This window comes from Ursus arctos, chromosome X, assembly GCF_023065955.2.
Source record: "Ursus arctos isolate Adak ecotype North America chromosome X, UrsArc2.0, whole genome shotgun sequence".
Lineage (NCBI taxonomy): Eukaryota > Metazoa > Chordata > Mammalia > Carnivora > Ursidae > Ursus > Ursus arctos.
Genome location: NC_079873.1, coordinates 6,965,960 through 6,988,405, shown reverse-complemented (window position 1 = coordinate 6,988,405; position 22,446 = coordinate 6,965,960). Strand labels below are relative to the sequence as shown.

The 22,446-nt window shown below is 52.2% G+C and overlaps 1 protein-coding gene across 1 annotated transcript in view; it reads right to left on the bottom strand.

Moving 5' to 3' along the window:
• The window catches only part of CLCN4 (chloride voltage-gated channel 4), a 63,810-nt gene extending 41,587 nt beyond the window's left edge, over positions 1 to 22,223 (bottom strand). The window contains exons 1-2 of the mRNA XM_026478153.4: positions 22,044 to 22,223; positions 20,626 to 20,886 (exon numbers count right to left, since the gene is read on the bottom strand). The gene's annotated coding sequence lies outside the window, so the exon portion shown is untranslated. The remainder of the gene's footprint in view (positions 1 to 20,625; positions 20,887 to 22,043) is intronic.
• Between the last annotated feature and the right edge of the window lie 223 nt (positions 22,224 to 22,446).

Here is a 22,446-nt window from a genome sequence, read left to right as displayed (position 1 = left end):
AGCCAAGCACAGATTTCTGAGTGAGCCCAGCCAAGGTCAGCTGCGTTTGGCCCAATCATATCACCCAGCCCACCCACAGACCAGGAGAAAAATAACTGGTTATTGTCTCAAGTCATTGGGTTCTTTGAAGGGGTTGTCATCGCTCTGGAGGGAGAGGAGTTACGAAGACAGATACGCTAGCTGTGGCATCGCAGACTTCCGGGGAGGCGGACAGGAACAACGATAGAGGGTAAAACTGCCAACAGAGATGGGACGGAATGAAATTTCATGCTGGAGGCACCTGGCCTGACAACATAGTATCTGTCCCACCCAACCATATTTACCCACAAAGCGACTTTGGAAGACACACGGCGCACCTAGATCTTTTATCCAGTCCTTTCAGGCAAGAAGTATCGGTTTGCTCTGGTAGCCTGACGACTCCAAGGGGCTGGGGTCCAAGTGTTCACCAGCAGATGATAACAACAGACCCTGTCCGGTAAAATTCACTTCACCCAGGGCCCAGTGAGCACGGCGTGCGTTAGCTGTGATGGTATCAGTAACGTGATTTAGGACTTTGATATGGAAACAACTCTGGCTGGGTCGGTCCCCCCTCAAAACAGGGATCCGTACCATTTAAAGGAAATCTGGACTTCACATAGTCAGGATATCGGCAATAACAAAACGGTGCCTAGAAGATGAACGCAGGTGGGAACTCACCCAGATCAAGATAAAGAAGGACAGGTCCTAAGTAGGACCAAGGCCGCACTGAACACCGAGCACCGCAGGCTAGGCTGGTAGGGTCGGCAGCATGCCAGGCAGAAACCCATTCGTCTGAGTGTGCACTGGCCTCTACCTAGAACACCTTTCCTGTCCTCTGATGGGAAAGCTTCTATTCACCCTCCAAAATTCTGTTCTGTTTCACTCTCTGACACGTGCATTAATTTCCCCAGAGAGAGATGGGGGCTTCCTCCTTGGCAATCAAAAGCATTCGCTTTTTCTCTCGTGTTTTTAAATGGCTGGTAGTTAACAAAATAGTAACACAAGATCCGCCCTCTGAACAAATTCTAAGGGTACAGCACCACGTGCAGAAGCTTGTACAGCGGACCTCGGGTATTCTTCATTTTCTGTCACTGAGATTTTACACCGAACCACGATTCCCCATTTCCGCTCCCCAGAGCCCCCGGCAACCACAGCTACCTTCTGCTTCTAGGAGTTTGACCCCTTGAGATGCGTCATAAATGCAATGATGCGGGATTTGTCTTTCTGTGACAGGCTTATTTCACTCGGGGTAACGTCCTCCAGGTCGCTCCGCGTTGCCGCCTATGGCAGGACTTGATTTCAGAGGCAGCGTACGTACAGGTCCCATTTTCTTCGTCCACTCATCGGCTGATGGGCATGCCGGTGGCCTACTCGTCTCTGTCCTTCTCCCAGTGGATGACGATGCTTCTGTCTAGGTAAGGGGCACAGGTCTGCTGGTAGCTCTAGTACCCCGGACAAGGGTCTGGGAGGTAGCAGCCCAATAACGCCCGTGGTATAAAGCAAGGGCTGGCAACCCCCAGCCCGCAGGCCAAATGCAGCCCACTGCCGATTTTTGTAAATCAACTGTGAGGGGCACGCGGCCGCACGCCTTCGATCACGCCGGGGCTAGGGCTGCCTGGCACTCCCACCGCCCAGTGCAGGGACGGCGACACAGGCCGGAAGGCCCACATCGCAGAAAATATTGCCCATCTGCCCCTCACAGGAAGCACGAGCTAAGCCCTGAATGGCAGCTAAGTCGCCACAAGGGGACGGGCAGGGAAAAGGGGGCAAGGACAGGAGCAGTCTCCACCGTGCCCGCTCTGCTGGCCGATCTCCGCGCACTCATCCCTGCGGCGACTGGCCTCCACCGCTCATCGGAGGCTCTGGGTCTTTCTGTCTGAGCTCTGCGTTTCTGCTCTACCTGCCCCAGAGAAGTGGGCAAACAAGACAACGTGGTCGGATCTGGGAGCGGAATACTGGCAGAAAAAGTGTCGGGCTCTGATGGCCACCGCCAGGCTGAGAGAGGGGACGGGTGAAAGGTCGTCAGCAGTGGCTATAAAGCGTGATGGCAGCACAACGTGTGATGGCTCCTCGTGGGAAAGCACCCAAACGCCCATCCACAGGAGGGCGGAGAAATACACCAGGCTGTAGACCCACAGTGGAATACTGTGGAACAGGAGCTGGCAAAGTGCATCACCGCGTGGGCCAAACCCAGCTCGCCGCCCGCTTCTGCGTGGCTCACGGGCTAAGAATGGAAGACAAAAGCTGGAAATGAAAAATCCCATTTATATAAAGTTCACAAGCAGGCAACATTAATCTGTGGTGTGAGGGTACGGATAGTGGTTACCTTTAGGGGTGGGGTAGGGCCTAGAAGGGGCCACAAAGGGCTTCTGGGGGCCAGTCACATTCTGTTCCTTGATCTGGGTGCTGGTTTCTAACACTAACACATACACACGCGTGTGCACACACACACACACACACACACTGTGAGGTTTCTAGGATACCCTACTATCAGAAGTTTCTCCAACTAATTAGCTATCCTAATGCGTCAAGATTCCAAATGCCCTTGGCTCGTGAATAAAGATATCACACCATAGCTCTAACATCTAACACAGTGTTAGAGCTACAAATTACCTATAATCACAAGATAATGCAAAAAGCACAGGACCCCAGGAAGAAAGGATCTGAGAGTACGGAACTCAGAGCCAGACCTTGGTTAGATGGCACCTAAAATCAAAACTACTCAGAAAAGCTTCGTTTCTTACAGTTTTTCCAGAAGCTCCCAAAGTCATTGCAAGCAGCCACGACGAAGTCCCTTTTCTTGCAGCCCTCTGTGGGGCCGCTACTCTAATGGCCACCAGGCTGGGGGCTCCTGGTCGCAGAGGATGCTCTGCTAGCAGCCCTTCTGCCCAGGCGCCCGGGAGTCCGCGCGGAGGGTCCTGTGGCTCCAGGACACACGTGCGGGGACTGCCTCCTCCTTCCCCCAGCTCTCTTCAACGTGTGAGTCCCACCGCCACTCAAAGAGAAGGCAGGACCCCTTCCCCACCCTGCCCTGCCTCACCTGCTGTCCTTCCCTCGGCCTCCTGTAGTCGGAAATGCTGCCTCAGGTCCCGGAAACCTCCTACCTCCGGAGCCCACAGAGCTGGCTCTCTGCCCTGAGCAACTGCAGGGCCATCCCCTCTCTGACCCATGGCCACGCCTCTGTCACCTTCGGTGGCTTCTCTTCTGCCCCCACACTCTGACTCAAGGGCTTCCCAGAATGTGCTGGAAGTAGACGAGTCACCTCAGGGCAAGGCCTGTGTTACTGTGATCATCGCGTGACCAGGCAACCTCGCCCCTTCCTGCTCTCGTCGCTCGGCCGCGGGGGCCGGGCCCGCTCCTTACCCGCACTCGAGTTCTCTGACGGGGGGAGGGAACCAGCAGCTGAAGCTGAATGAAGATACCCCCCCACCCGGCTGCTTTTATTGTGACCTGGGATCTCTTGCACACACCACCACGACACACTTAAGGAATGGTATCCAATACAAAGGCATTGCTGGCTTCAGATTACACGACAGGGCACGGTTCTCTTAATTCGCTCCCGTGGACGGAGCAAGAAAAGGGTTTCTGCCATGACATTTGAGGCTGTAGCGTGCATCTGTTTATCTGCCATTTCTGCTGCTCTGAATTCAAAGATTAAAAGAGGAAGTTTAAAATATAACAAAGGGGGGCGCCTGGGTGGCTCGGTCGGCTAAGCGTCCGACTGGTGATGTCGGCTCAGGTCATGATCTCAAGGTCCTGATCTCCTGGGTCGTGGGATCGAGCCCGGGCGACAAGCTCCGCATCCAGCCCCAGCACTGGTGTTGGGCTCTGCCTCAGCAGGGAGTCTGCTTGAAATTCTCTCCGTCTGCCTCTTCCACCACTTGCATGCACATGCGTGTGCACTCTCTCTCCCCCTCTCTAAAATAAATAAATATTTTTTAAAAATAATTTTAAAATAAAAATAAAGCATAGCAAATGTACCGGGATTTTCTGTCCCCACAGTACACACACGCGCGCACACACACACTTTCCCGTCCAGCCAACGGGCAGACACAGAAAGGCAGTATCCGTCTGTGGCTCTCCCTGTGCCTCCAGGCCCAGCAACGGCCGGCACACAGTTCCTGCCACACCCCAAGGAAGACATAGGGAAGCCTTGACCTCGCTCTCTTCGCCCACAGCTGTAAAAGCATCGCATGACCGCATGCACATGGACTGCCCTCTACATGTGGCTTTGCCGTACTCACGCAAATTCTAGAATAACTACTGTATCTGATGCCGCCAGGGCCCCGCCCACATCCCTCAAAACCTTCCAGTGAGCTCCGGCTTACATCCAACTGTATCTCTACGCCTGAAGTTCATTATTAGGAGCAGGTATTAACTGATGACCCCCACTCCCCTAGCCCTTGAATGGAGCCATGTGCTTTATAAGGCAGAAAAGACTGCTCTCCTTAGGAAGGTCTGCCGGCAAGGCTGGCCCTTGGCTAGCATCTGGGAACTTGGATTTCAAGAGGGTTCCCACCAGTCCCAGAACTGATAAGAATGGCTCGCTGTGCTTACACTGCTTGTCCAAATAATGGAATTTATGCTGAGCTCTTGCTTTCCTTCTAAGAGACTGGAATTTTGATAATGAGCTAGACAGAGGGTGCCTACAGGACCAAGTGCCAGTAAAACTCACGGGTACTGAGGCTCTAACGAGCTTACCTTTTCCCTTTGCTGATGGTGCCCTATATTCCTACTATAGTAAGTCACAGCCAGGAAAGCAACGCTATGCTGTCCTGTGAGTACCCCTAGCTGAACCCAGAGATGATCCTGGGGACCCGGGACACAGCAAGCTGTTTCCTGGAGTTTCCAAAGCGTAGCGTCAGCCTCCAGTTGCCTTTGGGTGAGCCGCATCAACAGCCCGGCCTCTACGGCTGCCTTCTCTTCCGGGTCACACTTCCCCACGCCCCTCCCAGGAGACCCTGCACCTCCCACGAAGCTCCCTGCACTGGGATCCTTGTCTCCGGGGCCACTTCTGAGAGAATCCAAACGAAGGCAGGATGGCACTTTCTACTTCGCCAACCAGCAATGCCTTTGCCTCTGTGAAACCCATGAGTGAGGTTTTTACGGCTCTGCACAGACGGACAAAACCTTCGTGACCTGGGGTTAAGCGAAGAGTTCTCAGAAAAAGTATGATCCATAAAAGAAAAAAATGGATACATTATACCAATAGGCAAAGTCAAACTTCCCATCCATGTGAGAGTTCAGGAAAACTCCAGATACTCTCAACCGATTGCAACGGACGAACAGCCCACCGACAAAAGGGTCCAGGCTGCGCCCAGGCCTCTCGCGATCCCAGGGCAAGCTGAGCATCAGGATGGCCCGTCTGTAGTGCGCTCCTCCACAGAACGCTGGTGGCCGACCACTGCCCAGACCGGAGATACACAAATTCCATGACCCATGATTCCATGGTCAGCATGACCAGCGGGGCCGGCTCCAGGACCCCCCCCCCTTCGACTTTCAGCTCCAGCAGCTCTGGGGTGGGGCCCAAGGATCCGCATCTCTAACAAGCTCCCAGGGAGGCTGATTGATGTTGCTGGCCCATGGATTGTACTTGGAGAACCGCTGGCTCCTTAACCCGTTGTCCCCTCCTATTTCCCACTCTCTTGTATGCCCTGACTCCTTCCCATTGCGTTTTAACCACTAATATTTTTCGTATCAATCTTATTTATCAATTGCATTTTGTTGGAATAATTACTTACAAGTTTGCTTCCTCCCATATAGGATTGTGAGTCCTTGAGATCAGAGGCCTGTTACTCACCTTTATTTATTATCTGGACATTTGACAAGTGTTTGCTGAGCCCCATTCTACAGTTATCCACCAACCCTAAAAAGCTTAGTCAACCACCATACACTATCTCTATTCTACAAAAAGCATTACTAATACAGAATCCATCTATAGATACCAAACTCTGGAACAGTCAGCTAAATGCTTTTCTTTTTTAAAGATTTTATTTATTTGACAGAGAGAAAGAGAGAACATGTGTGTGCACAAGCGGGGGGGGGGGCAGTAGGCAGAGGGAGAGGGAGAAGCCGGCTCCCCACCAAGCAAGGAGCCCGACGCTGGACTCGATCCCAGGACCCTGAGATCATGACCTGAGCTAAAGGCAGACGCTTCACTGACTGAGCTCCCAGGCGCCCCCAGCTAAATGCTTTTGACATCACTGCACAGACACACTCAATAATACACACAAGGGAGATTTTATCTGTGCGTATGCTTAGGACAAAAAGAACATAGAAAGCAAGCTGAAGTCACTACACGTGTAAAATGTGAGTGGCTTTAAAACGTTTGACTGTATATCACCTTTCACACGCACCGTCCCACAGTTTGACCATTTGTAACGATACAAGTCTGCAGCACCGTGTGCTTTCCCTACTAGGTTTGTAGGTTTTTCTCTTAACTGTTAGATTCATCTTGATTTTCCTTTATTACTTTGCACCCATGAAATAAGTGGAGCTGACAAATAGATAGATAGATATCCTCCCCTCGCACGGCTGCCTCGCGTCCTGGCTGATATCCAACCACAGGCATTTGACATTGAATCCCTGGGGCCCCGGGGAGCAGACTTTGAACCCAGTGTAGTGGCTAAAAGCACCACGAGCTGACAGTTCCTTTAGGCAAACCCTTCTTCACCATTCTTATCCAAGTGGAGGAAGTGATAGGGACATGGGTTGAAAACTCCCTTTAAACTCTCTCAAGAAGTTCCTCTGAAATCAATTTTGATTAGCTGACCAAACATGCACTATAGGAATTCCAGTTCTACACAAAGATTTCAAGTATTAGACTACAATCCCAGATACGAGGAGCTCAACAAACCCCAAGCAGCAGAAGGAAATAAATAAGCCAACCAAACCACACCAAAGCATATCATAATCAAATCGTTAAGACCAGTGTGGGGCGCCTGGGTGGCGCAGTCGTTAAGCGTCTGCTTTCGGCTCAGGGCGTGATCCCGGGGTTCTGGGATCGAGCCCCACATCAGGCTCCTCTGCTGGGAGCCTGCTTCTTCCTCTCCCACTCCCCCTGCTTGTGTTCCCTCTCTCGCTGGCCGTCTCTGTCTAATAAATAAATAAAATCTTTTAAAAAAAATGTTAAGACCAGTGAAAAGGAGGGTATCCTAAAAGCAGCAGAAGAAACAAGACACCTGTGTACAGAGAAAACACTCCAGCTACGTCCAACCGTGAGGCCAAACAACGTACCGCTACACACACTGACAAGGATGAAGCTCGCGACCCCGACGTCGCGCGAAAGCCAGACACGAAGGGACACACAAGTCCACTGACATAAAGTTCCAAACGAGCACAACGAATCTGTCGGAGCAGATGCCCTTGGGCTGGGAAGTGACCAGAAGGGCACCTGCAGGTGGCTTCTGGGGACCAGTCATGTTTCAGTTCATCTGGGCACTGGGTACCCAAGCGTGTCCCTGGGTGACAACTCAGCAAGCTGTACGCTTCGGCTTTACGCACTTTCCTGCACGTGCATTTCAGTGCAGGCTTTACTGAAGGGCAATCCAAAAGAGCCATGGACCAGGATTAAATGGCACTGCCTCACTTTACCAAAGGTAGACTTGTCACTGGCATGCTACAGCACTTCCCAGAAGGGCCCATGGTATGCTTTCTTTTCTCTTGAAACATCTATCACATCAGCTCTTACAAAAAATATCTCCCACCCAAATAATTCAGGTGAGCAGTCCGAACCCTCTGACAAAGCAAAGGCCCTGGGGCTGGCCGACCTGCCGTGCAGTGAGCAGAGGACACGGGCTCTGCACTGCATGGCAGGTCAGGGTACGTTTCCCCCGCGCGAGAGGTAAGGGGGCATGCCCACATAGAAAATTCCATCCTACACTGGCAATTGCTGGGTGCTCGCAGTGACAGGCAGACATCCAATCCCCACTGGTACCAGGGCTTACTGCACGAAGTCTCCAGGCGAGGCATGCGAATGTGGGCATGGACGCTGTGACAAACGAAAAACAGCAACACACTCAAACTCATCATCGGGACCCCCAACGTACAGGGAGTCTACCTAAACCTTGCATGAAGCCCCTCTACTCCTCACCGGAAAGACGGTGGGAGGGAGGAGGGGAAGGAGGGGAGAGGGACAGAGAGCACAGCATGAACAAATATGGAACAATGAGAGGAGTGGAGCTTCAGAAGGGTAAGAGGGAGGCCGCCACAGGCTGGACAGCTGACCCAAGGAGCAGCCCGCGCTTGGCCCCCGCCCACAGAAGTCTGGGTTCTTACCATCGTCCTCGCCACCCAGTGCGGCACAACGAATCACCCCAGAACTCAGCAGCTTCAAACAATAAACACATGATTTTTCCAGTTTCTGTGGGTCAGAAATTCGGAAGCAGCTTGGTTGGATCCTTTTTTTTTTTTTTTTTAAGATTTTATTCATTTATTTGAGAGAGAGAGGGAGGGAGCACGAGCAGGGGGCAGAGGAAGAGGAAGAGGGAGAAGCAGACTTCCCACGGAGCAGGGAGCCCGATGCGGGGCTCGAGTCCAGGACCCTGAAATCATGACCTGAGCCGAAGGCAGATGTTCACCGACTGAACCCCCCAGGCACCCCGGTTGGGTCCTTGCGGCTCGAGATCTCTCTGGAGGTTGCGGTCAAGCTGTCAGCTCTGGCTGCGGCCATCTGAAGGCTTGATGGGGACGGGAGGACTAACTTAGAAGCCGGCTCACAGATGGGGCTAGCAAGTCGGTGCTCGTTGCTGCTGGGAAGCCTCCGGTCTGCTCCATCCTGCACCTCTGCAGGACCGCTTAAGTGTCCTCAGGACACGGCAGTTGGCTTCCTCCAAAGCAGGTGATCCGAGGGAACAAGCCAGAAACAGAGTGTTCCGTGACCTAGCCTTGGAAGGCCGCCGGCGTCAGTGGACGCCCAGGTCAGCCCTGAGTGACCAGTGTGGGAGGAGGCCACGTGTGGCCTGAGCACCAGGAGACTGGGTCACTGGGGCCCACCCTGGAGGCTGGCTCCCACACCAGTCAAAGCTTTTATCTCACTTCTCCACCTTGCCCGAAACCACACCAATTTCGCACTCATTTGCCATCACAGACTCTCACTTCTTAAACTGTAGACACCTTCAGATGATGCGGGGCCATGATTCATTCACTCCTTCCAGCCGATCCTCCAGACTGGGCTTCCCAGACGCACTGACAGAGGAGCCCCCTGGTGGCCATGTGGCGATGGGCCAAAGGCCACAGGACCAACGAGAGTCCCAAAGAGAGGGAAGCTCAGAGCCCAAGGACAGGCAGAAAGACTGAGAATTAACCTTTGCCTGGAGCCAACAGAGACAGGGGAGGGCCTCGTCCTTCCCCTCCTCCCTTCCTCCCTTCCTCCCTTCCTCCCTTCCTCCCTTCCTCCCCTCCTCCCTCTCTCCTATCTTCCTCCTTCCTCCTTGGCCTGCCTCCCAGCTCCCAGCACTCCTTCAGTTCCAGCTTGGCTTCCACAGGACTGGGGAGCTGGTGTGGGACCGTGACCCTCCCTCCATGGCATGCCTCCTACGGCCCCAGGGCCACGCAGCTATCTGTCACGATTGACAACACAGCCTGCGTGTTGGAAAGGGGATGAGGCCAACTGCATGTGGCCTCAAGTGACACAACAGACTCAGTGTTCTCGCATCCCCACGGCAGGGGCAGGGAGGGGAGGCAGGAGTCTCTGTGCTCCTGGTGTCAAGGGCTAGGGAATGAGAATCTCCCGAGAGACTCCTCCTCACGGTAACAACAACTTTTCAGAGGCCTCAGCGCGCCTGGCACCAGCTGAAGCGCTTCACATACATTCCATCGCCAGGGCTCTTGACGTCCCGGCGAAATACTGTCACCCTCGGGCCCACACCACAGATAAGCACACTGAGGCAGAAGAGAGGCTCGGTCACAGGTTCCGGTCTCACAGAAGGGGAGTGCGGAGCCAGGTTCGAGCCCAGGCCCCGAGGGCCCTTCCTCCGCAAGCGCCTGGCAGGCCTTGGTCCTCTCCGGGGCCGAGAGCTACCTGCTTCGGTCGACGGGCCGCTCCTCTCCTCGCGGATGCGGAGCTCAAGTAAAGGCGCGCCGGGCTGCCCTCTGACCTCTGGAAAGGCTGCCCTGCTCGGCCCGAGGGCTGCCTGAACAAAGGACCACAGACCACTGAGCTCAAATAACAGAAATGTATTGTGCCACGGTTCTGGGGGCAGAAGTCGGAGATCAAAGCGACAGCAGGATTGCTTCCTTCTGAGGGCGATTCCGCTCCGGCCTCTCCTGGGCTCGTAGAGGGCCGTCTTCTCCCCGCGTCCCTTCGGCTGCCTTCTCTCTGTGCCCTCCTCTTCTTACAACGACAGCAGTCATACTGGATGACAGCGACCTTAATGACCTCATTTTAACTTGACTACGTCTATACAGACCCTATTTTCCAAAGAAGGTTGCCTTCGGGGGTCCCGGTGGTACCCCAACCTAGGAATTCAGCTGCTGAGGACAGTGCTGACGGGAAACAGCACCCTGGGTCCCTGCTGCTCCGGGGCCCTCTTCAGACGGACCTTCCACTGACCCTTTCCCCGCCAGCAACCCGTTTTCTGCTCATGTGGGGTATAAATAAAATGTAAGCAGACACTCGCGATCTCTGTAAAGGTTAAATGCAGGCAGTCATCGAACACGGCTTTGAGGTGTTCCTCCTGGAGCTCTCAGAACAAGGCCGCCGGGGGGGGGCGTACGCGTACTCTAACTGGGTCACCAAGGTGAGGGCTGACACGTGGTCCATTCGAAGATTTGGGCATAAGGGGTGCTGGGCGGAAGGCATGACTAAGCTAAGAGGAAAAAGAGCTCATCTGTCATCTTTGCGGTCGGCCCTCCTATCTGCTCACCACAAAGCCTCCCAACCAAGCAGCGCCTCCAAGGGTTACAGCAGAGGGAGGAAAAATGCCAGCCAGCCCATCGAGAGACACGGTAAAAAGTGCCGGGCGAGCACAGGGGAGGCAGCGGCAGCCCCGAGAAATGAGTCGGCAGGCGCCTGGCCACCCGGCATGGAGCAGGCTTCCCAGGCGGGCGAGCAGAACGCAGCAGGTGCGTGCGATTCTCACTCCAGCCAAACCCCACGCCGCCCCGGCCTCTGAGCCGCTGCCGATGGCCGCGAGCCCGACACCATCCTCGGAGGGTCAAGGGCCTGTCCCCGGGGCTCCAGGACTCCCCTCATGGGACTTCAGGAGGGCTTGCAGTCCCCTCTGAGAGCGAAGGCGCGGCTCTCATACTTGCAATGCGACCAACGCCCGGGCTCCCTGCTCTCAGGAATGGCACCGAGCCCTGCCCAATGGCAAGCAGGACCCTCAGCGAGCGAGATGCAGCAGGCGCCTGTCCAGAGGAAAGGACACGTAACAGAGCGATGGCTCAGAATGCCTGGCCAGGGAAGGGAGTGATCGGGCAGGGTGACAAGGGAAGACCACTCAGAGGAGGTGACGGTGGCCCGTGAATGACCTGGACTGGCCAGCATGGGACGTGGGGGCTCAGTCCTCCAGGCACAGAGAGCAGCCAGCCAGTTCACGGACCCAGTGACAACAATGAGTGTGGTGGGCTCGAAGAGCAGTAAGAAAACAACGTACAGGGGCGCCTGGGTGGCGCAGTCATTAAGCGTCTGCCTTCGGCTCAGGACGTGATCCCAGCGTTCTGGGATCGAGCCCCACATCAGGCTCTTCCGCTATGAGCCTGCCTCTTCCTCTCCCCCTCCCCCTGCTTGTGTTCCCTCTCTCGCTGGCTGTCTCTATCTCTGTCGAATAAATAAATAAAAATCTTAAAAAAAAAAAAAAAAAAAAAAAGAGGGGCGCCTGGGTGGCACAGCGGTTAAGCATCTGCGTTCGGCTCAGGGCGTGATCCCGGCGATCTGGGATCGAGCCCCACATCAGGCTCTTCTGCTATGAGCTTGCTTCTTCCTCTCCCACTCCCCCTGCTTGTGTTCCCTCTCTCGCTGGCTGTCTCTATCTCTGTCGAATAGATAAATAAAATCTTAAAAAAAAAAAGAAAAGAAAACAACGTACAGGTGTGACCACGACCCCAAGAATCACAGCCACTAAGTGATGACCCGAGGACTTGGCGGACCTCATCCACAACAGCACGGCCGGGAGGAGAGCCTTTCTAGTATCGTGTGTGGAAGACACGTGCCACTCCTCTGCCGTCCCTGTGAACCACTGCCCATCAAGGGCAACACTGCCCCCAACCCAGGCACCAGAGGCCACGTGGGCAGCCTCCGTGGCCGCCGGCTGGAAATGTGATTACACATTCACAACCCGACCCGACCCGCCACTGCTCCTCAGACAGCCAAGCCCTGCCCTGGTGCCTAGCACGCTGCTGCGAAGTCGGTCAGAGGCCTGGGCCAGCTCACGTGGTCACCCGGGTCCCTGTTCACCCGCTACCATCCCAGTCTCCTCTCTGGCCACCCCGCTTTCTCTCTGGCGCACCTCGGACTCTTCTTCTTACAGCAACCAGAGTCGCCCTTTGAAATGCAAGTCCCCGCAGGTCACTCCCACACCTGAAAGCATGTAGCAGCTTTCCAGCACACTGAGAATAATCTAGGATGGGTGCCGCTCTGGCCACGTTCCTGCGTGGGCCGGCCCCAGCCACCCCTCACGGCACCTTTCGCACCGTGTGTTCTCTGGGCTGCTCTTCTCCGGACACGCCGACCTCCTTGCTGTTCTTCAAATGCACCCAGCCATGCCTCGCCGCAGGCGCTCTGCACTGGCTGTTCCCTCAACCCTGAACACTCCGGGCCTAGAAAAATGCAGGTCTAGACACTTAGCAGGGATCTAACACATGTTTGCTGAACAGGGAAGTAAATGAGGGAGTGAACGCACGAATGAACATCGAGGCTCATGTCTTATGGAAACATCTTTGCAGCCAGACGTGAAAGCGGATTATAGGGTTCCATGCGTATGAAGTTCAAGAACAGGCACAAGTAAACTGCCGATGCAGATCAGACCAGTGGATGCCTCTGCCAGAGGGTGTGGCTAACGGAGGGTGAGATGGGGCCCTCTGGGGGTGCTGGGAATATTCTCTGTCCAAACCAACTGAATTAAAGATCCATGCATTTCACTCCCTGCAAATTACATCCCAATAAAGCAAACGAACAAAGCACTATAGGCATCCACAGATGGGTGTATTTGCACAGACGTTTTCAGAAACCGTATCTACGCAGGTGAGCAGTGGCTGCCTTTAGGAGGGGGCCCCGGGGACTGAGAATGCGAAGGAGACCTCGCTTTCTCTCCATAACCTTGATCCTGCCAGAAACTCTCATTAGGTGTGTGTAATATGCAAACCAAGTCATTCAAAGAATACTTCTCGCGATCTGTGAGGCAAACCCACTCCTACCCTGAGAAAGGAGAGTTTATCTCTGCTGTCCACTGAAAGAGCAGTTAAGCAACGGTTTGATAACAAGGCCGACCTGTAGCCGGCGCGGCGGCGCTTGGTGAGGGAGAGTGTTGTGGGGAACAGACTGGCCCCCAACACCTGCCCCATGGGTGGGGGGGAAAACAGATAAGCCTCACCGCTAACTAACACCCCTTGATCTGGCTCGGGAGGGTGGAAGGGTGGAGGAGAGATGGGTGTGCCGGGAACCTCCACGCCAAGCCAGCAGGCCTCGGGTGGGGCCTCAAGTCGTCAGCGGCGCCTGGAGCTCAGGTTAAAAATGCCCAGCCCCACTCAGTCAGAATTCCCACGTCTCAGAGTCCGCAATTCTTTTCTTTTTTTTTTAAGATTTTACTTATGTATTTATTTATTTATGAAAGTGCAGGCAAGCGGGGGGAGGGGCAGAGGGAGAGAGAATCTCAAGCCGACTCCACACTGAGCCTGGAGCCCAACTGGGAGCTCCATCTCACAACTCTGAGATCATGACCTGAGTTGAAACCAAGAGGTGGACGCTTAGCCAGCTGAGCCACCCAGGGGCCGCCCCCTTTTCTACCTTGTTAAAAAAACTTTTTATTATGAACATTTTCAAATACACAGAACATTACCCAGAAGAATCCAACGAGTAACACTAATCCAATTCAGTACGTGTTCCCATTTGGCCATATTTGCCTCACCTTTTGCTCTCCCCATTTAACTGAACCATCTACAAGTAAATTATTTATCTCGAGCAGTGGTTCTCACAGTGTGATCTGCGGCACCTTGGGGTCCCCAAGACCCTTTAGGGGATCCCTGCTGTCAAAATATTTTTATAGGGGCACCTGGGAGGCTTAGTCAGTGAAGCGTCTGCCTTTGGCTCAGGTCATGATCCTGGAGTTCTGGGATGGAGCCCCGAGTCAGGCTCCCTGCTCAGCAGGGTGTCTGCTTCTCCCTCTGTCCCTCACCCCCTCACTTGCTCTAACAAATAAATAAAATCTTTAAAAATTTAAAAAATATTTTTATAATAATCTTAAATTGTTTTTTGCTTTTCTCTCGTTCTCATTCTCTTGTGAGTATACAGTAGAATTTTCCAGAGGCCACAGACTGAATGTAGAAGCGGGTGTGAGAATTCATCTGTCTTTTTTTTTTTTTAAGATTTTACTTATTTATTTCACAAAGAGAGAGAGAGCGCGTGCGAGAGAGCACAAGCAGGGGGAGCACCAGAGGGAGAGGGAGAAGCAGGCTCCCCGCTGAGCAGGGAGCCCCACGTGGGGCTCGATCCCAGCACTCTGGGATCAGGACCCACGCTTAAAGTAGACACTCAACCAACTGAGCCACCCAGGCGCCCCGAGAATTCGTCTGTCTTGTATTCAGCCATACATTAAAGAGTTCTCCAAAAATGTTAAAAAATAATTTTAAGTAACTCGTTGCCGTCATGACACTTCATCCCTAAATACTTCAGCACGCATCACCAAAATGTAAGACTCTCATACATACTCACTGTTCGTTATCTATTGCTGTATAACAAATTCCCCCAAAACATGGCAGCACGAAACAAACGCATCATCTCACTGATTCTGTGCCCAGAATCCCGGAGTGGCTTAGCTGGGTGCCTACCACCCCACAAGATTATCACATCTAATGAAACTTACAGTAGTTTCCTTAGATCATCTAATAGCCAGTCGCGTAAAAATAACCCAGGTGTCCCCAAGTGCCAAGTTATATTTGGTTATTGTCAGGGACTGAACGTGTCCTCCCAAATTCCCTATGTTGAAACCTAACCCCTAATGGGATGGTATTTGGAGCTGGACCTGCGGAGGCGATCAGGTCTTAAAGGTGGAGGCCTGGGGATGGGACGAGTGCCCCATAAAAGAGACCCCAGGGAGCTAGCTATTCAGTCTCTTCTGGCTGTGTGAGGAGGTGAGGAGAAGGTGGCCCGAGAAGGTGGCCGTCCGCAGCCCAGAAGAGGGCCCTCCCCGGAAGCCCACCGTGCCGCCACTCCGCTCTGGGAGTGCCAGCCTCCGCAGCTGTGAGGAATCGACCCTGCTGTTGATGAGCCCGCCCCCCCCCCCCCCCCCGCCGTCGCTGGTCTCTGTCACAGCAGCAGAGGGGACTGGGACACTTACTCAGTCTCTTAAGTCTCATTTGATGGTGAATATCCTCCTTTTTCAATCTTCTTTCAGGATTGGCACTTGCTGCAGAGACGGGGCCAGAAGGCCCAGCAAGGATGCCGAGGCACGGGAGAGCGGGGGGGTCGGCTCCGGGACGGGGGGAGCCGTGACCAGGCGACCCGAAAGAGAGTGCCCGACCTCCCGCACAGCAGCTCCCTCTCACTGCGGGCCAAACCACCCACCGAGACCAATTTTTATGGGGCCTGGAGGAGTCGGAGAGAAAGCTGATAGCAAGGGAATGGGGGAGGACAGGCACAGAGCGGTCCCAGGCCCGGAGGACGGGAGTGTCCTGGCCCTTCTAAGCCACCCACTGCCACCCGCGCCGCACACAGCCCACACCTCGCAAGGCCACTGCCATCACTGTCTCTTGGGAATCTTCCAGCTTGCAGACCCTCTGATATCCTTCTGATCCCCCGCAAAAGCCAAGGAAGCAGCAGGACCGGCAAGTACCGGGGGCCCCATGTCACGGACCCAGCAACTGCTCCAAGAGGGGAAGTGTAGCAGACAAAGCCGCCCTCCAGGGTCAGAGCCAGACGCTTAGCCTCGAGTCCTGCCCCGAGGCTGAAGCGGGTGAGCACCCTGCCCGGGGGGAGGGGGTGGGTTGTGCAGGCATTTGGCGAGGGCCTCCGGACGCTAGCCACCCGAGGCGCCACCACCGACGGCTCCCCGCGGTCGCTGCCAGCACCACGTCCGCGACGCACTGCCTGCCCCCTCATGCAGATACGGAAGGGACTCCGCTGTGAGGCCTGCGCCTGTGAGGCCTGTGCCAGGGTCTCCGGTGACCAGACAGTGGCGTCCAGGCAACCGAGCCCCCGCGCCCCAGAGGCTCCAATGCACGCTGCTCTTGGGCCGGGCGTCCCCTCTCCCCGGCACTCAACTAGCTTCCCAGCGACAACTGGCGCACAAAGAGGCCTCCCCATTCGGACAGACGCTACTTCTGGAACCCCACAGCGTAAAAAAAGCCTTCGCATTGTATTTTCCGATATATACGGACGCCATGAAAGGGAATCGGATCTCTGATCAAGGGCTTAGCATCAAACGAATCCTAGGAAAATGATCTAGAACACTGAAGCCAGAAGAACATTTAGAGATCATCCAAATCAGTGGTTCTCAACCAGGGACCATGCTCCCCACCCCAGGGGGACAGGGAGCAGCGTCTAGAGACATTTTAGTTGTCACAGCTGGGGGAGGGGCGCTACTGGCATCTAGTGAGTAGAGCCCAGGGATTCTGCCGAGCCTCCTACCGCACAACGGCCCCACCACAACGGATTTATTCAGCCCCAAAGGTCAACAATGCTGAGGCGGAGAAACCCTGATCTAAATTTCTTGGTTTCTTTGAAGAAGAGAAAATTGAGGCCCAAAGACACAAAGTAACGTGCCCAAGGTTACACAGTCCGGAAGCCAGAAGTAGAATTCAGGTCTCTCCCACATCCGTCAATATCACCCATTCTGCTCTGTCTAGGGCTGGACAGGGAGAAGGAAGGAAGTGACCCAAGGATCTTAATCCCTGTAGCCAACCTGAACCGAATGAAGGCAATTGCAATAAATAAATTGTTGAATTACTACAACAACACTTCAGGGTGTCCAAACTCTGCAATTACACCAGATACAAAACTAACTCGAAATAGATTAAAGACTTGAACATAAGACTTGACACCATAAAACTCCTAGAAGAAAACATAGGCGATAAGCTCCTCGACAAAGGTCTTGGCGATGATTTTTGGAATCTGACACCAAAAGCAAAAGCAACAAGAGCAAAAATAAGTAAGTGGGACTACATCATATTCAAAAGCTCTGCACAGCAAAAGAATTCATTTACAAAATGAAAAGCAACCTACTGAATGGGAGAAAACATTTGCAAATCATCTATCTGCTAAGAAGCTAATACCCAAAATATAAAGAATACAACTCAACAGAAGAAAAAAATCTGATCAAAAAATGGGCAGAAGATCTAAATAGACATCGTTCCAAAGAAGACAGACAGATGGCCATGGGCACATGAAAACATGCTCGACATCACCAACCATCAGGGAACTGCAAATCAAAACCACAACTGAGTGACACCGCACACCTGTGAGAATGGCTATTAACGAAAGGACCAGAAATAACAAGTGTTGGCAAGGATGTGGAGAAAAGGGAGCCCTCATGCGCTGTGGGTGGGAATGTAAATTAGTGCCCCCACTGTGGAAAACAGTATGGAGGCTCCTCAAAAACACTAAAAATAGAACTACCCTACATTCCAGCAATTCCACTTCTGGGTATTTTTCTGAAGAAAACAAAAACACCAACTCAAAAAGATATTTGCACCGTTATGTTCACCGCGGCGCTATGCACAACAGCCGAGGCATGAAAAGCACCTAAGTGTCTGTCGATGGATGAACGGATAAAGAAACTTGGGTATATATTTACAATGGAATATTATTCGGCCGTAAGAAAGAATGAAAGCTTGCCATTTGCAACAACATGGATGGACCTCGAGGGCATTATGCTAAGGGGAAGTCAGTCAGACAGAGAAAGTCAAATACTTAGGATCCCTCTTATGCTTGGAATCGTGGAATCGAAGGGAGGAAACGCTCACAGAGAACAGACTACTGGTTGCCAAAGGCAGGGGGTCGGGGGTGGGGGAAAGAATTTTTTTTTTTTAATTGAGGCTTCAAGCATGGTTGGATTCAGGGACTTGAAAATGATTAATGAAAAATGAAGCTCAGTTACCAGCTAGGTAATGAAAACCGCTAGCTAGCTCCCGGGGAATGATTTCAGCCTGAAACGTGCTGCCAAATCCAGTTCTTCCCTGACTCGTCCACCAGCGAGAACTGCAGGGGCACCGCCGATGCTTTAATCCCCTCTGGTGTGAGCAAGCTGGCTCCCCCCAGGGCTTCAGGACTTGTGCAATTACTAAACATTGACTGATTTCTAAAACAGTAACTAAACACTGCCGGTACCACGCCCAGTGCTGGAGACAGAGGCACGAACAATACACACGCACATCCCAGGCTTCCTGGACCTCAGACTCTAGCAGGCAGAAACAGCCTCGAAACACAATAAACCAGTAAATTACTAAAAAATTTAAAAAGAAGAGAAGAACCACAATGAGATACCATAACTACCTACCAGAATGGTTAAATTTCTTTTAAAAAACCGACAACACCAAGGGGCTGGCAGGGAATAATTTACATACGATTAAGACTCATTCACTTAAAAAAAAATAAGCACAAAGAGATAACCCCTACATACCTACGAGCACAGCTAAAATTAACAAAACCAAACCAAACCAAACCAAGGTGCTGGCAAGATCCTGAGTAACTGAAATTCTCATACATTGCTCGCAGAAATGCAAAATGGTATGCCCACCTTGGAAAACAGCGTGGCATTTTCTTACATAAGCGTCATTTAAAAAAAAAAGGCCTACAGAAGCAGACATAGGTGTAGAGACGGAGACATGAATGTATGAATATATAAATATACAGGCGCGGGTAGGAACAAAGATACGATTTTGACCTCTGGATCTCTAGGCTGAAGTATACGCAAGACTACGGCCCAGTACCCTGCCAGGTCATTTTCTGACACAGCGTTAATTTCACACAGACATCAGTTTGATTTTAGCAAAATCAAAGGTAAGTCTCACTGACTTCACCCCATCCCATCCCCATTTTTCTTTGCAGACTTCACCCCATCTCTATCCCCATATTTCTTTAAACAGGGCTCACATCCTCTCTTCTCCTTGATGTCTTCTGGATGGCAATCTTATAAAGTTCTAAGCTGGAAAAGAATTCCCCATTGTTTTCATAGCTCTGCCTTACTCTGAAATATATAATCAGAGCAAATCAACTGAAAATTGGTGAGAAAATAAAGCAGAGAGAAGTCTATAATCCCCTTCTTAGAGCCAAAGCTATCTGGGCTGCCTGATGGTAAGCCCACTGCAAGGGGAAAATAATTAAAAACCTTTCTATTATAAACTAAAATAGCATTGCTTTTTAACACTGTCCTCCAACAGTTGCTGGGGAATCGAATTATTCATGGTGTGAGTTCCAGTACAGTTTACTGACACCCCAACTTCCAGAGGGGTCATGTTTTACAGAAAAGAGCGCCACATTCTCCTCCTAAGGGTGCCCACCCCTGTCCCGGCCTCGGGCCCTATTTGACCCAGAGAAAGGAATGTAAACAGGTCAGAACGCTTTAACAGAGTCCATTAAAAATCCCACCCCCCACCCCACAACCGGCCAGAACTGAAAAGTCACCTGACCCCCCCCCCCCTCCATCTGCCGCTGAGTCATCAAGCCCCTTCTTCCAACAGGCTAATTATTCTGCACGGAAATTAAAAAGAACACTGGGAATTCTTCGGTTTGGGTGATCGTCTCCACCCCACCCCCTTCTAAAAACCATTTTGTTCTTAAGAGATGTACTGATTCGCTGTCTCTTACACTGGCAGTTAATCTTCAGAGGTTGCATTTTATTTTATTGGATACTGTTATTTTCCAATCTACTTAAAACACCTGCGGGGAGGGGGGAAATGCATTTCTGACATATCCCCTTTAAACACTGGAACCTTGCAAAATAATGCAAAACGATTCATATTGCACATTTGGCTCTTTAAATTGCTAACCAATATGTTTCCATCCCATTCAGAGTAAAGCAGCTTTTGCTTTAAAAGAAATCAGGCCAAATACCGAGGACAAACCCCTGTAAGGAGAATTAGTAAATGTGTCATTATTTAAGCAGCACAATGACAGCTGGAAAACAGTTGACAGTTATCTTTGACAAGCCCCTTACTCTCTTTATAATGCATGTATGGTAATCATTCCAGATTTTTTTTTCTCTCCTGAGCAAGAGGCCCCGGTCTTCCTGTCTGGCCCCTGCCCACTTTCCCGGATGGGCATGCCAAGCTCGAAGTCACGCGTGGGCCTGCAACACAACACCTCCCCCCCCACGCCCTGCATCCCCCCCCCCCCCGGTGCATGCAGCAGCCGCAGCGGCCAAAGACCCCCACTTTCGCTTTCTGGGGCGCGGACGGGGTGCAGGCTTGCAGGCCCCGGCTGCGCCTGCAGAGTGCGCGCCGCGCGCCCCTTACCTGCATTGCCGCATGGCGCATCCCCGCCGCCCACCTGCACAGCATCCTAGAGCATCCTTTCTTCAGCGCGACGCCTGCGAGCGCGGTGACGTCACCGGAGGCGGGCCCCACGCCGGCACGTGACGCCCTCGGGGCGAGGCGGGGAGGGGGTGGAGGCGAGGAAGACCCTGGAAGTCCCCGGAGGTGAGGAACAAGCGGCCGGGAAGCCCCGCTCGCGTCTCCCCTCTGGGAGGTCCGCTTGATGTGCGCAGCTTTCACCGACTATGGGCAACAAACAGCACACAGAAGGAGAAGTCCAAATGGTTACAGGCTCCAAGCGTGTAATAGGATTTCCAAAGAGTTAGCAATAAAGGGATTAGTAATGAAAGGGTTTTATTTTTAAGAGTCTTTATCAAATGAAACGGAGAGATATATTTTGTGTAAATCAAAATGAGAGTTAAAATATAAAGTGCACGGAAGTACTTTGCACAGAGGTTCAGTGTTTCAAATCATTTATCTAATATACTAAATACTTTAATTTGAAGCATATTCATTATGGAATATTATGCTAATTGCACTAATGAATAATGCTTTTATTTACTCTCAATAGCTACATTCTAATATTAACTTGCATTTGCCAAAGGAAAAAATGGGATACCACAAATTCATACCACTTACTGGAATATTTGCTTATTTAAAATAAAGCACTATTGCATGAGCACGGTTGTACTTGTGTCTGTTTTCTTAAATCTTCTGGCAAGGAATTTGATCTCTCAGACATGAAAGAGTTAATTCACAATAACTCATTATTTCACGTTTTTTAATTTTTACCACATTCTGCAGAAGTGAGTCATCTTACAATCACAGAAAATATGAACGATGTCAACATTTCTCATTCACAACTGAAACAGCCTTGCCTAGAAAGCCTTAGAAAATTCCAGCAGTGATCATGTAAACCTGAAATGGCATATTTCAAACTCAAGCAGTGAACCCATCAAGTTTTCTTCTGCCAAACCATATAAACGGTTTTGAAATGTGAAAGGACAAAAGCAGAAACTGGTCTTACCTGTATCCCAGTTTCATTTACCAGTTTACTTTCAATAGAGTTTAAGTTACAATTTCAACATTCCCTGGCCTCCTGCCCCCGCGAAAGAGATGCGAAATAGATTGTTTAGGCAGCCAAGAGTTACCTACTTGCTATTTATCGCAGCTGCTTTGGTGTACTTCTATATTTAACCTGGGCCCTTTTGCCACCCTTCCCTCCAGATTAACCAAATCTCTGTTCAGAAGGTCAGCCTCTAATTTGGGCCATAAATATGGGCCCTCGTCCCTCACAACGATCTATTTTCTGCACCGGATTTTAAAACCCAACAATGTGGCCGTGTGGTTTTGTAGGTCACTCCTCTCCAGCTTGTTTTTCTAGGTGATAAGTAACTTACCTTTTGCTTTCTGGTTCCTGAGATACAGAGTTAAAAGGCTACCGCAATCCCCCGCTCCCCTGGGTGGAGGGTCTAGTGGAGAAGGAATCTGACAGGCTCACTTTCCTGCCCGAGGCAAATGTCGATTTCATCCTCCGGCGCCCAGGGCGGCCCCACCCCCACCCCCCGCGGAGCCGGGCCGGGTGGTCACGTGCGGGGCCCAGCCACTCAGTCCGGCCCAGCCAGCTGGGTCACCTCTCGGCTCTGGAGGCCCGCCATGCCCGCCTCGTTCGCCGCCTACGCTCGGTGCGTTCCGGGCCACAGGGAACCTAGCGGCCACGACACAGGACGCCCTGCCCCGAGAGGCCGGGCCGCACCGGCTGCTGCGACAGAGTGCCAGCACTCACCGGGCGGCGGGGCGGGC